Here is a 17,927-nt window from a genome sequence, read left to right on the forward strand (position 1 = left end):
TGAAGGCACATCATCAGTGGAAGTCGTACCTACCATGAGCTCCAGAATAAACTGCGGTCAAAAAAGATTCACCTCCGCACCAAATGTACCATGCACAAGACGTTAATAAGACCGGTGGTTCTCTACGGACACGAGACATGGACGATGCTCGAGGAGGACCTGCAAGCACTCGGAGTTTTTTTAGCGACGGGTGCTAAGGACGATCTTCGGCGGCGTGCAGGAGAACGATGTGTGGTGGAGAAGGATGAACCACGAGCTCGCTGCACTTTACGGCGAACCTAGCATCCAGAAAGTGGCCAAAGCCGGAAGGATACGGTGGGCAGGGCATGTTGCAAGATTGCCGAACAACAACCCTGCAAAGTTGGTGTTTGCTAACCATCCGGTTGGTACAAGAAGGCGTGGAGCACAGAGAGCACGATGGGCGGACCAGGTGGAGCGTGATCTGGCGAGTGTTGGGCGTGACCGACGTTGGAGAGCTGCAGCTGCAAATCGATTATTATGGCGGCAAATGGTTGATTCAGTATTATCATGAATTTGATGTTAACTTAATAAATGAAATGAATGTGCAATGACTTGCTTAAAAGCATCCGTAGGGGATGGTTCATCATGCGGTAAATAAACCGAACAATAAACGTATTTCCTGTTGAGGTTTCCAACAGATACATCGATTGTGATAGCACATACATCTCTAGTAGGTGGTAGGGTAGTGGGTAGGGTAAACGGTGGAGCAGACGGTCGAGTAGAGGGTTTGGGTGAAGGATAGAGTAGAGGGAGTGGAGTGGAAGGTTAGGGTAGAGGATAGGGTAGACGGTAGGGAAGAGGGTAGACTAGAGAGTAGGGTTGAGGGTAGGAAAAAGGTAAGGGCAGAGAGTAGAGTAGACGGTACGATTAAGCATAATATAGACTAGAGGGTACAGTAAAGGATAGGGCAGTGGTTATGGTAGAGTATAGGGTAAAGGGTAGGGCAAATGGTATTGTTTAAAGCAAAGAAGACAGTTAGGTAGTAGCTAGAGAGTAGGGTGACGAATTCTTTCCAGGATTTCTACAGGCGTTCCTTTCGAGAATCTTCCCAGGTTCATTCCTGGGTTTCCTTCAGATATTGCTTCCTTGATTGCTGTACGGATTGCTTCGGAGTTCTCTACAGGGATTTTTGCAAGAGTTGCTTTAGAAAATCCTGAAAGGAATCTTTTAGTTATACTTTTCTGCATTCATTCAGGGATTTGTGCTGGAATTCCACTTCAAAAATTCCTTCCAGGATTCCTGCTGTGATTCCTTGAGGGATTCCTCCCGAAAAAAATATGAAAAAATAGATATCTTCCAAGATTTTTTTCAGGCTATCCTAGATCATAGAGACATCTTCTATGGTCCTTACAGGAATACCTACTCAGCATCTAGCGGGCATTCCTGTAATGATCTCTCTAAGGTTTTGATCAGGTATTCTTTACGGGATGCCTTCAGGGATAACTTCAGAGATTTCTGCCAGAAATGCTTTAGAAAATCCTGAAAGGATTCTTTCACAAATTTTAACCACTGTTCTTTCTTGGATTTCTGCTGGAATTACTTCACAGATTCATTTTAGTAAACTTTCAAAGTGTTCTGTCGAAACATATTCAGGAATCCTAATGGAATTCTTTCTTCGAGCCGGGATCCTCGCTCGGGATTTATACAACAATTCCTCCCAGGATTTCTTCTGTGATTATTTCAGGGATTCCTATCAAGCTTTCTGCTGAGATCCCTTCAGAATTCTACCAGATATGACTCTCATAATTCCTTCAGTAAATCCTCCCGGGATTCCTTCAGGGAATTCTACTGGAAATGTTCTTCCCCCCAGCGTTATGTTTTTCAGACTTTTGTACGAAATTCAAATTTGCAATTGGTATATCGAATAAAATTGAATGTTTGGGTGGTTTATCATTTTTCATGTAGCCGAAAAACACATTATCTTTTCGATTTAACTTTGATAGTGCCCAGAATAACACCACGAAACCCACACTATTGTTCATGAATAAAAAATCATGGAGTAGTACAAACATAAGTGGAAAAGCCGTGTAGAGTATATTTGGTTGCAATTTTATGTCGAAATTATAGTTAAGGTCGAAATACGTATCTGTCAAAGGATGCAAATTAAAAGGAACAGTACTTAACACGATTTGGTGGTATGCAAAACTTCGTAAGGCTTTCGGGTGAACCACGAACTCGTGTCACTTTACTATTTAGTTTTGCATCCACCACCTGAAAGTGCTCGTAATCCTGAACAACTTTGCCGAAGAACGTTCCTTCCCATCTGGCATGAATGTCGTGCTATATAGTTTATTTACTTATTTATTGCAACTCGTCCCAAAAAGCAATATTTCAATATAATTGATGTAAGCTTTTAGACTAATTTGATTCTGTTTTATTTTTTCAGATAACTTCCATTGCTGATAGCTGAGTTTCTTGATTCTACAAATTTGCCATCCCTTCTCCTTGGACCACATAGCTATATGAAGATAAACAGCCGAAAGTCATTCATAAATCAACAGACAAACAAACATGCGTCTCCAGCGTCTCCCCTTTTTTTTAATATTTCAAACGTCCAGCTGACACATCCGCCAGCATTCCCATGCAGCATAAACATCTTCCTCGAGGGGCGCATGTCCCAAAAAAACGTCAAACCAAGACCTGTCCCAAATTCGCAGGAAGCCATCTGTCATCCGTTCGGGACTCGGGTGCAAAACACAAACCCGAACCAGCAGCCCCGTCGTCGTCCTCGTGTGGGGCGGCACACGCGCGCATCCTTCACTCCAGAGCTCCGAATCCGGATGGGCCCCGGTTGCTCCCCAAGCCGATTCGTGAATCTGCTGGTCCCGTCAGTCTTCGGGTATTCGTGCTTGCTGCATGCCGCTTTCCTGAACCTAACATCGCGCTCTCTATCCGTGGTCCGTGTGCGTTTTCCGTGTGATTTGCTTTGGCCTAGGCGTGAATAGGCGTGTGAAACGGCGCGTTGCATCTCCGTGGACCGGAGGCTGTGAATGGGCGTCGCGGGTGATACGGGAAGATCTGTGAAAACATCCATCTAGGATCGAATCGGAAATGGATTCCGCTGGGGATGACACGGGCAAAATCAATTTCCAACCTGATTGGGGAGTGTTTCTGTGGCCGTAGATCCTTCGGGATGACATACAGTGAGTGAAATCGGAGTCGGGAAGAGAAAGAAGCAGCCGTGCGAGCGCTCGCGCGCGTGTGTGTGTGCGTATGTGAATCGGTGGGAAAATAGTGAACGGATGCTGCTGTGGGCTACTTTTGCTCTGATGGTGCTGTGGCAGTCCTAACTGGGTGGCACTCTCGACCCTGTTTGTGTTTACGGGGAATCCGGAGTCAAAGGTGGTAGTGGTGGTGGTGAGTTCCCGTTTTGAGTGTGCAAGGAAAACAGAATTTCTCGAACGGGTGGATTGCTACTCCGGCTGGTGTTCCGAACGTGAATGATTGCCATTTGGATAGTTGGTAATTAGCTGGAAACGTGAAATACGTAGAATTCACGGTCGAAGTCGGAATCGAAATTGTGAAAACTCGTCCAGAAGAAGCTAATCATAGGCTTAGTCCTCGGTTGTGTGTATAGGTGAAGTGGTAAAAGAAAAGATGAGTGTTTAAGGGTGTTGTTTTCCGAGAGAAAAAGCTATTCTCGGTCTGGAAACTGAAAAGAAGCCCTCCACCAAGAGAAATTCTGAAGAAATCATAACATACCCTAGTTGGAAAATGATGTAAATGGTTCAAGTATTTAACCAGAAGATACTTCTGAAGATCTAGATTGAGTTAGGTCAGTAGTGCGAGCAGATATTCCCACAAAATTACCTACTCTCTCCTTTGCTGTTAATATGCCAATACCAGCTGTCAAGTGCGTTTCTGTTGTTCCCCATCGCCAGGAGCACTCAGTCAGTGGTGGGTGGTAAGGATATGCCAAAACGGTGGAAACAAGCGATAATGATAACGAGTTAGTGCACATGGGGGTTGCGAGTGAAGTCGACAAAATCCTTTCCTAGTGGGAGCGAGCGTATGCTTCAGAGCTCTGCATAATAGAGCACTTGTGTCTGTCTGTCTGCCTGTCTGTCTATCCGTCAATGTGAACACCGAAAGAGTGAAAAGCCGGAAAACCCCAAGTGGAAAACAAGGAAAAATAATAATTGGTGCCAGTTCCGGTTAGTGCCAGCAGCAGTCCCGACGTCGACGGCGACGAGGACGACGCGACGTGATGTGAGTGAGTGTGGATTAGCGCTGTTGAAGCGGTAATAAACAGAGGATTAACATACGTAATACAATACTCTTGTACCAGTCAGTAGTCTGAAAGGCCCCAGAAAAGCACGCCAAGGAATATAGCAGCAGTTTGCCGCCCATGCACACGGGGTAAGTGTTTGTTTTATAGGCACTTCATTCATTCAAGTTGGGAAGGGTAACAGAGGGGTTTTGGTGGCTTGTCCAGGGGGATGCTCCTCGTTTTGGGATGTCCGAAGGATATCGCGCGATGGGATAATGGTCATAACTTTTATTGTTGATGGGAGAAGTTTTTCCGCATTCGTGACGACGATGTTGGACGTTATGTTTTATTTTGATTGTTGGGAAGGTCGCTAAATTTTTGATGTTGGGAAAGATATCATTGCGGATTGCTGCTGTAGTTAGTGATATTAATCACAATAATGGATGTTCCGTAGATTTGTTCTTGAATTTAATACGTTTGAAGCTCAAGTAGCATAACATTTGATGATTAATGCGGCTCTATTTGAATTATACAAGTCACGTGAGTTTAGGTTGTACCAGCTACGTAAGCATTGTTTTGCGTTTTAACCCCCCTTTCGGCTGTTTCTTGTTTTAACTTTCGGCTGTTCGGGCTCTAAAGAAGTTGATCATCAATATTAATTTCACTTCCCGATCAGCCTACATTGCCGTGCTGTGGCGGTAGCAGTTCCCTCAAGTGGCTAAGAATATCACTACGGATTGCCTGATTCGGTGCGGTGGTAAAAATCCACCAAACAAGCGACCCCTAATTCATGGTGTCAAGCGTACCGTGCCTAGGAATGGATGGTTAGGGGGGTCTTATAAAACATAAGCGTGAACGGAGCCTGTTACAGTATTTTGCCCTTACTGTGTTAAACGGAGCAATGACGCAGAGGACTTTGTTTATCTCCGGGATAATCGGCTACTTTTCTTACGTCTCAATTCCGAGGCTTAATAAAAGTGGGTAAATGCAATTTTTCATGACAGGAATTAAGTTCGTACATGTAAACCTTCATCACGCAAAAGGTTCTTCTGCTGTGTTGAGTCGAAGTATAAAAAAAAAGACTGGAAGCGGCGCTTATTCAAGAGGCTATTGACCACGAAAGATTTTTGGGGTTCTGACACAAAATAGAAAACTATTAAGATTCTCCCACAACTGCTGTCTTAGTACGATAAACGTTAACTTTTTAGGAAGCGCGCCATCAAGCAACCGAAACTGCACCGCGCTCGCGCTGTATACGACGAGCGAGGTTTTTTGGTAGTGTTGTTCTTTTTACAACAGCGCGCGTGCTGAAGGGTTAAGGACAAACGTCTTCGAATCCCGCTTCAACAGTGCATCAAAACTTTAGACGCACAAACCTCAAGAAGAAAGCTTCAAACAATAGTGCATTTCATTATTCTGTTCTTGCTCACTTGTAATAAGATTAAAATAATAAGCTCAGGTGCGCTGGTTTTGTTTACGAAGAGATTTGTGCGCTCAAAATCGTGAGTAGGTGCCAAAGTCGGCCATTGTGGCGGCCATTTCGGGATTCTAACAAGTCTGTCCTTAAAATGCTATCCTATTACAGAGTTTATCAGAAGGGACATTTTCCATGTATCATGGTAGAGGAACCAACCACTAGGGGTAAAACTGAGATCGCTGTGGCTTCAGCTTACTTTCCTGGTGATGATACTGAGGTACCTCCTCCTGAGATCACATCATTTGTTCAATTCTGTAAAGAAAACAACAAATCGTTTATCATTGATTGTGACGCCAATGCGCATCACACGGTTTCGGATAGTACGGATATCAACAGTCGAGGCTAGTCACTGTTAGAGTATCTGTCTTCCAACAATATTGACATTTACAATAATAGTGATAAACCTACTTTTTCAAATGCAATCAGACAGAGGTCTTGGATCAACACTGTACCTATAATGCTGCAATCTTTGACAAGATCACAAACTGGCACGTGTCAAATGAGATTTCTCTATCTGATCCGAAACACATAATCTTCAATTGGAGTGGTGGAGATTATTCTAGAACCGCATTTAGAAATCCCAGGAAGACAAACTCGGATCAATATGTAAAATTGTTGAATACGCATTCATTTACAATGGGAGAAACTATTGATTCAACCCAAAAGTTGGAATCATTTTCTCAAAGGGTAAATGAAAGTGTCATCAATTCCTTTAACAGCAGTTGTCCCACCATACAATCGTATTCTACAAGAGATGTGCCATGGTGGAACTTAAAACTGGATCGCCTTAGAAAATTTTCTTGTAAAATATTCAATAGAGCGCCGTAGCCGTGCGGTTAGGGTCACCAAGCTTCTAATCGCACCATGCTATGGGGTGAGGGTTTGATTCCCGCTCCGGGCGATGAAACTTTTCGTGAGAATAGTTTCTTCTCCGTATCCACTGGTGCATGCTCCGTGTGTCCCTTGTCTAGTGTTTAAGTTTCATACAGTCTGTGCAGCCTCTGGCTGAAGACGGTGTCCGCGTCTTTTTTAAAAAACGGGAGATTGGACTCAGTACAGGAAAGCCCTGACTGAATACAACAACGAAATATGAAAATCTAAAAGAAAATCTTGGATGCTGACATGTGAAAACATAAACAGCACTCCTGTAGTTGCAAGACTACTGAAAACGCTTGCAAAAGATCATTCAAATGAATTGGGAAACCTGAAGCGCGACGATGTAGCTTTTACCAAAACTCCTCCTGAAAATTTTGGATTTAATGATGGAAACCTATTTTTCAGGTTCGGTTCCAAGTGCGGATTCCAATGCTATCATATCAAATACTACAATGAACACCACCTCGGATTGGCTGATGAAATATTCACGAAGGCCAGAATGAAAATGCAATTAGATCTTTTCAGCCTTTTAAATCTGCAGGAGTTGATGGAATATTTCCAGCACTGATTCAAAATGGGGAAGCGGTGTTTGTTCCATCACTTATTGAGATTTTTAAGGGTAGTTTGAGATTGAATTACGTTCCATCAAAATGGAGACTTGTAAAAGTTATGTTTACACCAAAAAAGGGGAAGCTAGACAAGACGCATCCGAAAGCATATAGGCCAATTAGTCTTTCTTCAGTTTTGTTGAAGACTACCCAAGTAACAATCAGCATGCCTTGAAAGTTTATTCATGTTCTATCATGGTTTTTTACGAGCATGTGAAAAAGCTAGTTGTTTTATATTAGTTTTATGTGGTAGTTTTTTACTTTGCACTTTTGGCATTCCATGAAACTATCAATAACTTCTGCTATAAACATCGTCAGCTAAAGACTTGTAAGTTGTCATGAAATGTTTTAATCACTTATTATGTGCCATTTCAATAAAACTTGCATTTGCGATTGTTTTCGGAGAGATTTATTTTTGTAAACAAATATACAAAACTGTGAAGCAACGCTCAAAACCAACAAAAGAATTCGTGGCCGTATCATAGACCATGAAATGCTGTGATAAAACCGTTAGTTCTATCATGAGCTCAGTTATGACCACCTCATGAGGGTTAGCCCTATAGGAGAAATCATTAGGAACACAGAGTTTTACCCGTAAAACATGTCGCCTAGCTGGGATAATTTATGTAAATACTGAAAAATCATTACTCAATTTTATGATTTCACGAAAAGCTTATGATCAAACTTAACGGATTCAACACGTTTCCGTCATTTTATGTTCAGAAAATTTACATTTTGTCTTTGAATCTCCGCTATGTTAAAGAAAATCTTTTTTATACCCAACTACACCGAGTAAATTGAATGCATTTAACTTCCAATTAATGTACAGTTTGCGTGGCGCACTTATTTTTTGTCATTATCGCAGTCACATTCACCACAAATTTCCCATGGCATGTCTCTTGGCGCGTAATACGAAAACAAACCTGAATTTCAGATCGGCATCTTTCCAATTGATGGCTGGATAAATTACCAAGCATAATTTATTCTGACGATCGAACATTGATAGTGAAAAATAAACAAAACAAGTATTTGACAAGTCAGAAGATGGTTTATTAGATAATATTTAGACGATAAAACTATGATACAACCCGAAATCCTAAGCCGGTATGCATACGAAGTCCTGTAGATCAGTATAAGATTGGGCCAACTAGCCAGAACGTGGACTTTTGGTGGCATATAGGGTAACGGTCGAATTTTGGACTCCTAGAGGACATTAGTTTGAATTAAAGTCAATAACATACATATTCAGAGGGTGTTACACATTATGATGGTGTTCGTATGATCGTGAAAACCTCCGTTAAAAATACCCACAAGGTCATTTCTGGCTGAAAATTTGATGAAAATAACTTAATTTTGAAGCACCAGTTTTCACTGTTTTGGACTCCCCATTATATTTTGGACCCTCTTAAGTATGTATTTTGGACACCCGGTGTTTAAACCCGTTTGAAACTATTTTCTGCCAATCTGCCACTTGAATATGCTGGATCACATCTTTATTACTTGATTGACAAAGGCTGATTAGACGAACTTTGCGAATTTAATGTGCTAGAATGAAAAACGTTTTTGTTTACATCTGCAAGTTCCTCAGCACCGCAATCTCTTTTTGTAAACATGGTACGACACTGACACGGATGACAAGATTGACAAAAATGAATTTCAAGGCAAACAATGCTATTTCCAGTGCGGAAATGCTTGCTGCCCGTGCAGAGCAATCTAATTTAGCGAATGATTCTAAAAATTTTCGCCATCTCTTCATTAAATCTATGAAATTTATGATAATACGACTCAGGGGGACCAAAATATATGGGGGTCCAAATTATATTGGTTACCCTAAGAGCTCGAGGTGACTTTCAAGTTTTTTTTTTACTTATTCGTTTATTTGGAAGGCTCGGGCGCCACTTGGGCATAACAGAGCCGAAATCATCTTTACATTTTTTTATGTTGATTTTACATGTTGTTTTTTAAATTTATACTGACTTAATACTAGGTTAGTTTTGGGAGCCGAAGTACTCGCGGCTGTTTCGAGGTTAGGGATAACAAATATATAAAGTTGGAAAGGAGGGAATTAAGGGACTTATACTAAATTACTTGCTATCTTATACTAAAAACCTTGATGGGACCGACTGTCCTGATCTGTAACGGGACTAAACAGAAAGGGCTTTATCGGAAGACAACGACAAGAAGAGGAAAAACGGAAAGGGGGGCAACGAAAGACAGGGAGCGAACAACAAAACCAAATTTCGGGCAACGAAAACAAGGAACGTACGAGATCAAATTCTGACATCAACACGTTTCAAAAACTGGTAAATAAGATCCATGTACTCCAAATCAAGGCCTGCCAACACTTCTCTAACGGGTTTCTGTTGTTTTCCTCGGACCCGGAGAGTTTCATACAGCTCAGATCTGACTTCACGATGCTCATCGCATCCCCACACGACATGTTCGATATCCTGGTAAGCCACGCCGCAGACACAGAGATTGCTTTCCGAGAGCCCAATACGGAAGGTATGTGCGTTTAACAAATAGTGGTTGGACATCAGCCGACACATTACACGAATGAAATCGCGGCCCAAATCCAACCCTTTGAACCATGGCTTCTTCGATACCTGCGGAATGATGGAGTGCAACCATCTACCCATCTCTCCATCTCTCCATTTGTGTTGCCAGCTGATCAAGGTCTCCTGACGGGCTAATGCAAAAAATTCGTCGAAGGCAATTTGACGCTCGTAAATATCGCCTTCGCTAGCGCCCACCTTAGCCAGAGAGTCCGCTTTCTCATTACCCGGAATTGAGCAATGTGAAGGGACCCAAGCTATGGTGATGGTGTATGAGCGTTTGGACAAAGCACTCAAGACTTGGCGAATTCCATTCAGGAAGTACGCTGAGTGCTTCATCAGTTTCATTGACCGAACAGCCTCCAGAGAACTTAGACTGTCGGTAAAAATGAAGTAGTGCTCAGGTGGGAGAGTGCGAATGTACTCTAAGGTGTAGTATATAGCCGCTAGCTCAGCAATGTATACCGAGCATGGCTTTTGAAGCATGAAGGTGGCGCTATGAAATTCGTTGTAGACACCGAAACCAATCGAATCATCGGTTTTCGAACCATCTGTGAAGAACTGTCTGTCCCCGCTAACATGCCCGAACTTACTTGCAAAAATTTGTGGAATACACACGGAACGAAAAGATTCTGGTATTCCGGTGATCTCATCCTTCATGGACAGATCAAAATCCACAGAGGAACTGTCGAAGTCTGAGAAGCTATCACGATTGGTGTTAACCGGAGATGGGCTTACCTCCAACGTCATGTACCAGTAGTACACACTCATAAAACGAGTTTGAGGGTTCTGTGCAAGCAGCTTTTCGAAGTTTTCAATGACCAATGGATTCACAACCTCGCATCGGATGAGGAACCGGAACGATAACTCCGCAAAGCGGTCTGTCAGAGGCTGTACACCAGCAAGTACCTCTAAGCTCATAGTGTGAGTTGAGTTCATGCAACCTAACGCGATCCGAAGGCAACGGTACTGAACCCGTTGAATCTTCAGTAAGTGTGTTTTCGCCGCGGATTGAAAACAGAAGCTACCGTATTCTAAAACCGACAGAATGGTTGTTTGGTACAGCCTGATCAGATCTTCCGGGTGTGCTCCCCACCATGTTCCGGTAATAGTTCGCATAAAATTGATTCGCTTTTGGCATTTTTGTATCAGATACACAATGTGCTTCCCCCAGGTGCATTTAGAGTCGAACCAGAGACCAAGATATTGAGAAGACATGCTATGAGTGATTGTCTTACCCATCAGAACGAGCGGAAACTTAGCCGGTTTGTGTTTTTTAGAAAAGACAACCATCTCAGTTTTCTCCGGAGAGAACTCGATACCCAGCTTGAGAGCCCAAGTGGACAAATTGTCCAAAGTATCCTGTAATGGTCCTTGCAGATCAACTGCTATTGATCCCGTCACAGAAACAACACAGTCATCCGCAAGCTGTCTTAACGTGCAATTTTCCATGAGACAATCATCTATGTCTCTGACATAAAAATTGTAAAGAAGGGGGCTTAGACATGAACCCTGGGGGAGACCCATGTAACTAATTCGTGAAACTGTCAAGTCACCATGAGCAAATCTCATCTGCTTCTCAAACAGCAAATTATACAAAAAGTTGTTTAAAATTGGTGAAAGGCCACTTTCGTGGAGTTTGTCGGAAAGAACATCGACACAAACTGAATCAAAAGCCCCCTTAATATCCAAAAACACTGAGCCCATTTGCTGTTTTTGAGCAAAGGCAAGCTGAATTTCTGAAGAAAGTAACGCAAGACAGTCGTTCGTTCCTTTGCCTCTGCGGAAACCAAATTGTGTATCTGACAACATGCCCTTCGATTCAACCCATTTGTCCAGTCGAAAGAGAATCATCTTCTCCAACAACTTCCGTAGGCAAGACAACATCGCGATTGGACGGTACGAGTTATGATCCGACGCGGGCTTCCCTGGTTTTTGAATAGCTATCACTCTCACTTGCCTCCAATCATCCGGAACGATGTTGTTATCCAGGAACTGATTGAACAAGTTCAACAAGCGCCTCTTAGCGACGTCGGGGAGGTTTTTAAGCAAGTTGAACTTGATGCGATCCATCCCTGGAGCAGAATTGTTACATGAAAGGAGAGCAAGTGAGAATTCCACCATCGAAAACGGTCTATCCATGTCATCCCTATCTTCGGAAACGTTACGAATTATTCGCTCCACGGGTACGGAATCTGGACAAACTTTTTTTGCGAACTTGAGAATCCACCGGGGAGAGCTTTCCCTATCCTCGTTAACCGACGACGCGTTACGCATTCTTCTCCCGACGTTCCAAAGAGTTTTCATCGAAGTCTCGCGCGACAAGCCCTCGACGAAGCGACGCCAATAACCGCTTTTCTTCGCCTTGATCAAGTTCTTAAACTTGCGTTCAAGGGAAGCGTACCGCTCAAAGTTTTCGACCGTACCGCGTTTACGAAACTCTTTAAACGCCGCGGATTTCTCGCGATAGATTTCTGTACACTCACTGTCCCACCATGGATTGGGAGGTTTCCTACGAACCGACGGACCTGGTACTGGCCGACGTTGTGCCTGAAGCGCGCTACCGATGATCAGTTCTGAGAGAAACTGATACTCTTCCCGCGGTGGAAGGACTTCTACAGATTGCACACCGTCGATGATTGCTTCCGCGTACTTCCCCCAGTCAATGTGTTTCGTGAGGTCATAGGTGATGTCAATAGATGGAGGCTGCTGTGGGCCATTGGAAATAGAAACAACGATCGGCAGATGATCACTACCATGGGGATCCTGGATAACCCTCCATGTGCACTCCAGCGATAGTGAGCTCGAACAGATTGAGAGGTCTAATCGGCTGTCTCTAGGACTGCCATCTTTAGCTGGAGGTGCCACTCGCGTAACTTCCCCAGTGTTCAAAATTGTCATGTTGAAGTCGTCGCAGAGGTCATATATCAAAGATGAACGGCTATCATCGTACAGTTCCCCCCAGCCTGTACCATGGGAGTTAAAATCTCCCATCAGCAGCCGTGGCTCAGGCATAACCGAGCAGATGTGAGCGAGATCTCTGCGAGATATCGCAGTTCTCGGTGGAAGATAAATGGAGGCGAAACTTAGGCTTCTCCCCCGGATAGTCACTGCACATGCGACGGCTTCAATGCCTGTCATCGGGTGTAAATCGACTCTATAAAATGAGTGCTGCTTTTTGATCCCTAAAAGCACCCCTCCATACGAGTCGGATCGATCAAGGCGGATGATATTGAAATCGGTAAAAGGTAGGGTCACATCAGGTGTCAGCCATGTTTCGGAGAGCGCAAAAACATCGCATTGTAAATTGCTAAGTAAAAATTTAAAAACGTCTAATTTCGGTACTATACTACGACAGTTCCAGTGTAGCACAGAAATCATATCTTCGACCTCGGTGGTTAAATTAGCCATCGAAAGATACGATTGTCGCAAGAAGAGGCATTTTAGAAGCCAGCTGCTTCAAAAGAGGGGACACACAAGGAAGAAGTCCTTTAATAATGTTCTTCACTGAGTCGGGAGCATTGAAGAAGTTCAGAATGATGTCTACGATGCCAGACAGCGTAAACATCGGAGCACCAAGGGGTTGTTCCTGGTTCTCTGAATGCTGTCTCTCTGGCTGAGAAGTCGAAAAAATTGGAACATCTGGGATTTTTGATGTTCCTGGGAGCGAAGGAAAGTCCCGTTCATCTTGGATTTTGAATCCAGGAGGTGAACGTTTGGTGCCTTTCTTAACACTCCTAGAATTTGTCACGGTGGGTTGGGGGTCACTGCTAGGCAGATTCCGAGGTTTTTTGGTTGGTCTCTGGAGCCTCATCCGTTTCCTCGTTTCACCTTTGAAAACAAAGGGAACCCCGTCCCCAACCTCAGAGTCAGAGCCCTGATCATCGAGAGACAAAGACGAGTAGATGTTGCGTGATTCAACGACCGGAGCAGCTTTCTTCAGCATCTCGGCGTAGCTTCGCCTTGAACGCTGCTGCAACGACCGTTTTTGATGTTGTTTTTGCTGTATCTACTTCGGGCAGACATTGAGATCATGTGGACGGTCACTGCCACAATAAACACACTTGGGCGGCGTTTTACACGCACCGTCCACATGTCTCTCCCCGCATGTTGCACAGCGAGGTTTGTTGCCGCAGTACTGGGCAGTGTGGCCCAGCTGCTTGCAATTGGTGCAGTTCATAACCTTGTAACGAGCCAATAGCAGCTCAGATAAATAAATTCAAAATTTCAAATCTACAACAACCAATCAGAATTCAATCATCATAGTGTACCCACAACCAATCAAAAATGTTGGGATGGTAGGTAGCCAAACTCACAAGCCCCCGCGCAACTATATAAGTTGGGGCAAACACGCGCTCTTCATCAGTATTTCTATAACAGTTGGACAGTGTTAAAATCAAAAGCAGAGTGAGCTCCCTATCCCATCCCACTGTACAAACCAGCGAGCCTAGGAGCAAAGCCCCACCGAGGAAGCCAATTGTCGTAGCCAGACAATCCTACCTACGACTGCACAGAGCACGAGGTAGCACCACTAGCCAGTAGGTGCTGGACCGCGAACCAAGCTGTTTAGCTGGTATCCCGACCTTTGCTCAAAGGTGCGCGGGCTTTGGAAAAACGCAAACGGGCTTTGGCTGCTCCAGTGGTTCCGCATGGTAATTAAAAACAAACCGCAGTTATCATTGCGATCTCCTCCAAACTGCACTTTACAATGCAAAGAAATTAATTTTCTAAAGAGTTATTTTCCCCTCCTAGTAATTTAGAACTCCTCTGCATTGCTGAATGTCCAACAGAACTAAGTGTACCAAGTAGCCAAATAGTACCTTAAAAAGTGTGTGTAACTAGCTGTAAAACCGATGTAAGCAGTGATTATTAGCTTTTTAGCAAATCAAGTGATCATGTGTCTTTCTAAACAGCACCTGCGCTGGTGGTCGGTTTTAGTGAGGGGATCGACTCCGCCTGCAGCATCCGGCGTACGAATCAGTGACCCGTCAGCAGATCCAGATTGCGACGTGGGACCGCTGTGGCTGAGGCCGAAGAAAATGTGTGCACACTGAGAAAAAACTCTGATGAACTTTTGTCTTGCGCGTGAGTTATGTTAGCTGTTAAGCAGAAAATTAGGGTAAGTCAAATTTTCCTAATTCGGCCGATTTTGAAGATGTTTGAAGAATAGGTTATTAAAATTTAAAACTGATTTGATTGGTTTTTTTAGTAAATTGTGTTAAATGAATTTGTGTGTTTTCATTTGAATTTTGATTGTTTTTCCTAATAATTCTGTGCGATCCCACGACTTGCCGCAGAGCTAAAACCGGGCAACCTTTCGAAAAAGTGGAGTTTTGCATCAGGTCTCGGCCTGATTGGCGCTTAAGCAAAACTTTAAGCAACGGAATCAATCAAGATTCGCGTCGAAGTTATAGTTTTATTTTCTTAAATTGTGATCCACCAAGCGAAAACGTTACAAAGTGGCGCCCAACGTGGGGCCCGATGCTTGGAGGTTTTGTTAGACCTTTTGAATTGAAATAGTTTTCTAATTTGTTTAGTAATTTAGTTATTTTATTTAATTGAGTGCAATGGAGGCTAATAACAGATCAGTAGACGGTATTATCAACGACATGAATTACTCCGATTTTGAATGTAGTGCTCGGCAGAACCGGCAAGCGTATGTGCCCATGACGAAATGGGGAATTAAATACGATAATGAAAATGGCAGTTTGAGTGTATCAGATTTCGTGGAATCGGTAACACGCAAAGCAACGTTGTACCGTATTTCGGATTACGAGCTGTACGAAAATTTCGGTGAATTGCTAGGAGGAAATCCTCTGATCTGGTATCGCGCGTTCAAAGATCGGTATGCGACGTGGCCGACAGTTAAGTATTATTTTATAAAACAGTTCACTAAACCTGATAACGATTATTTAATCGAGCGACAATTGCAGTCCCGGTTACAGCAACCTGGGGAGAGTTTTGGGATTTACTACGCTTGTATGGAATTGCTGTTCAAAAAGTTGAACACAAGGAAATCAGATGCCAGTAAATTAGAATATCTCATTCGAAATCTCGATGATTTCTATCTAAACCGCCTTCAAGAAGGTCAAATTAGAACGATTAATGATTTAGCAAAGTTTTGCGAGGGTCTCGAGCGCAGTCGCGAAATTCTGAGGCGTAGGAGATTGAGTCAGTTTCCGCTGGCGGAGCCATCGTTGCAAGGACGCGTTCAAATTCCTAGGAACAAAGTAAATGAGGTCAGATTTGATGATATTTCCAGTGATCGGTTCGATTTCGTATCAAATGGCTCAGAGAATTTAGAATCGTATAGCAGTTCATTAGCTCAAAATGCCCAAAATTTTCCCTCCGTGTCTAATCCACGTGCGTATTATCAGCCTAATTGCCAACCACAAAATTTAGATCAAATGCGTAATAGATTTTCTAATGCGCAGTATGGTGACGCTTCCCATTGTCATGGAACAATAGGTCAATCCTACAATGCACAGGCTATCCCACAACAGCGTGAAATTAACCATTGTTCGCAGTTTTCAGAACCAGTGAACAATGGAGCTTTTCAAGTTCAAGGTCAAGGTGAGGCTTTCAATCAGGCGATAAATTGTATGCAATCGGTTCAGCCACAAAGGGGTATTGGTTGTAGTTGTAGTTATTCTGCACCACCTGTGCCAAGCGAGCAGAATCTTGTGAGCGTAGGTAACATGGATGGATCTCAATTCTCAACAATGATGAATGAGTGCGCGGCAATCCGAGAGTTTTCAGGCAAGTGCTTTAACTGCAAATCGGCTGGCCATCACTGGCGAAATTGCCAGCAGCCAAAGAGATTTTTCTGTCACCGTTGTGGTTTAGAGGGCAAATCTATGCATTCGTGCCCAAACTGTTCGGGAAACCGCGAGGCCGGAGCAAGAACGTAGAGGGAATGCTTGACTCCGGATTTCTTAATCTCTCTAATTTGTCAACGTGTGAGATAGTGTATCAGCCAAACGATAATCGTCCCTTCGCTAAAGTGAATATTTTTGGAAAATCGATGATAGGATTATTAGATTCCGGTGCTTCAATTTCGATCCTCGGCAAAGGATGCTACGCGACTGCAAAACAGTTAGAACTCAGTCTTTTCAAAATTAATTCCTCGATTGCCACAGCAGATGGATCGGTGCATGAAATAATGCACTGTGCGTATATTCCTTTTACATTCAAAGATAAAACGGAAGTTGTCTTGACGGTTTTATCTGAAGCTGTTTCGAATCCTTTGGTTCTCGGAATAGACTTCTGGTCCGTGTTTGGGATCAGTCCTCAGACCGTAAATGAAATACAGCCGCCAGAACCATTCGTTCCAACTGAAGATGAAACGAAAATTCACTCGTGTACGCCTGAGCAACAGAAAATTCTCAATGAAGTGATTAGCCAGTTTCAGCCGTATGTGGAAGGTAGCTTAACCCGGACAAATGTGATTGAGCATTTCATCGACACAGGGAAAAATGAACCGATTAAACAAAAGTTTCATCCGGTCTCCCCGTATGTGTTAAAAGAAATAGATAAAGAATTAAACAGAATGTTAGATCTCAAAGTAATCCAGCCGTCTTCAAGTCCGTGGTCGAATCCGGTAGTAACTGTAAAGAAACCCGACGGTAGTGTCAGGCTGTGTCTTGATTCGCGCAAACTGAACTTGGTTACGAAAAAAGACGCGTATCCGTTGCCGCATATCACAGGAATTCTCAGTAGGTTTGAAGGAACTCGGTATATCTCGAAGATTGATTTAAAAGACGCGTTTTGGCAGATTCCCCTCGAACGTAGCTCATGCGAAAAGACCGCGTTCACTGTTCCCGGTAGAGGTTTGTTTGAGTTCGTTGTTATGCCATTTGGGCTTCACAATGCGCCTCAAACTCAATGTCGCTTAATGGACAAGGTCCTCGGTGTGGATTTGCAGCCGTATGCATTTGTATACCTTGATGATGTGATAATCGTCACGAAAACGTTCGGTCATCACATCAAGATCCTCCGCGAAATCGCCAAGCGTTTAAAAGCCGCAAATTTATCAATAAATTTGAAGAAATCACAATTCTGTGCGCCGTCGGTTAAATATCTTGGATACGTGATTGATTGTGACGGAATCAGGACGGACCCAGACAAGGTTAAGGCCATCGTTGAATACCCGCCTCCGTCAACAGTTAAAGAAGTTCGAC

At 43.4% G+C, this 17,927-nt stretch overlaps 1 long non-coding RNA gene across 2 annotated transcripts in view; it reads left to right on the plus strand.

Moving 5' to 3' along the window:
- Nucleotides 1-4,166: 4,166 nt before the first annotated feature.
- The window catches only part of LOC134289778 (uncharacterized), a 710,729-nt gene continuing 696,968 nt past the window's right edge, over nucleotides 4,167-17,927 (plus strand). For both annotated transcript variants that reach the window (XR_009998660.1, XR_009998661.1), the window contains exon 1: nucleotides 4,167-4,380. This is a non-coding gene — a long non-coding RNA (uncharacterized LOC134289778). The remainder of the gene's footprint in view (nucleotides 4,381-17,927) is intronic.

This window comes from Aedes albopictus, chromosome 3 (genome assembly GCF_035046485.1).
Source record: "Aedes albopictus strain Foshan chromosome 3, AalbF5, whole genome shotgun sequence".
Lineage (NCBI taxonomy): Eukaryota > Metazoa > Arthropoda > Insecta > Diptera > Culicidae > Aedes > Aedes albopictus.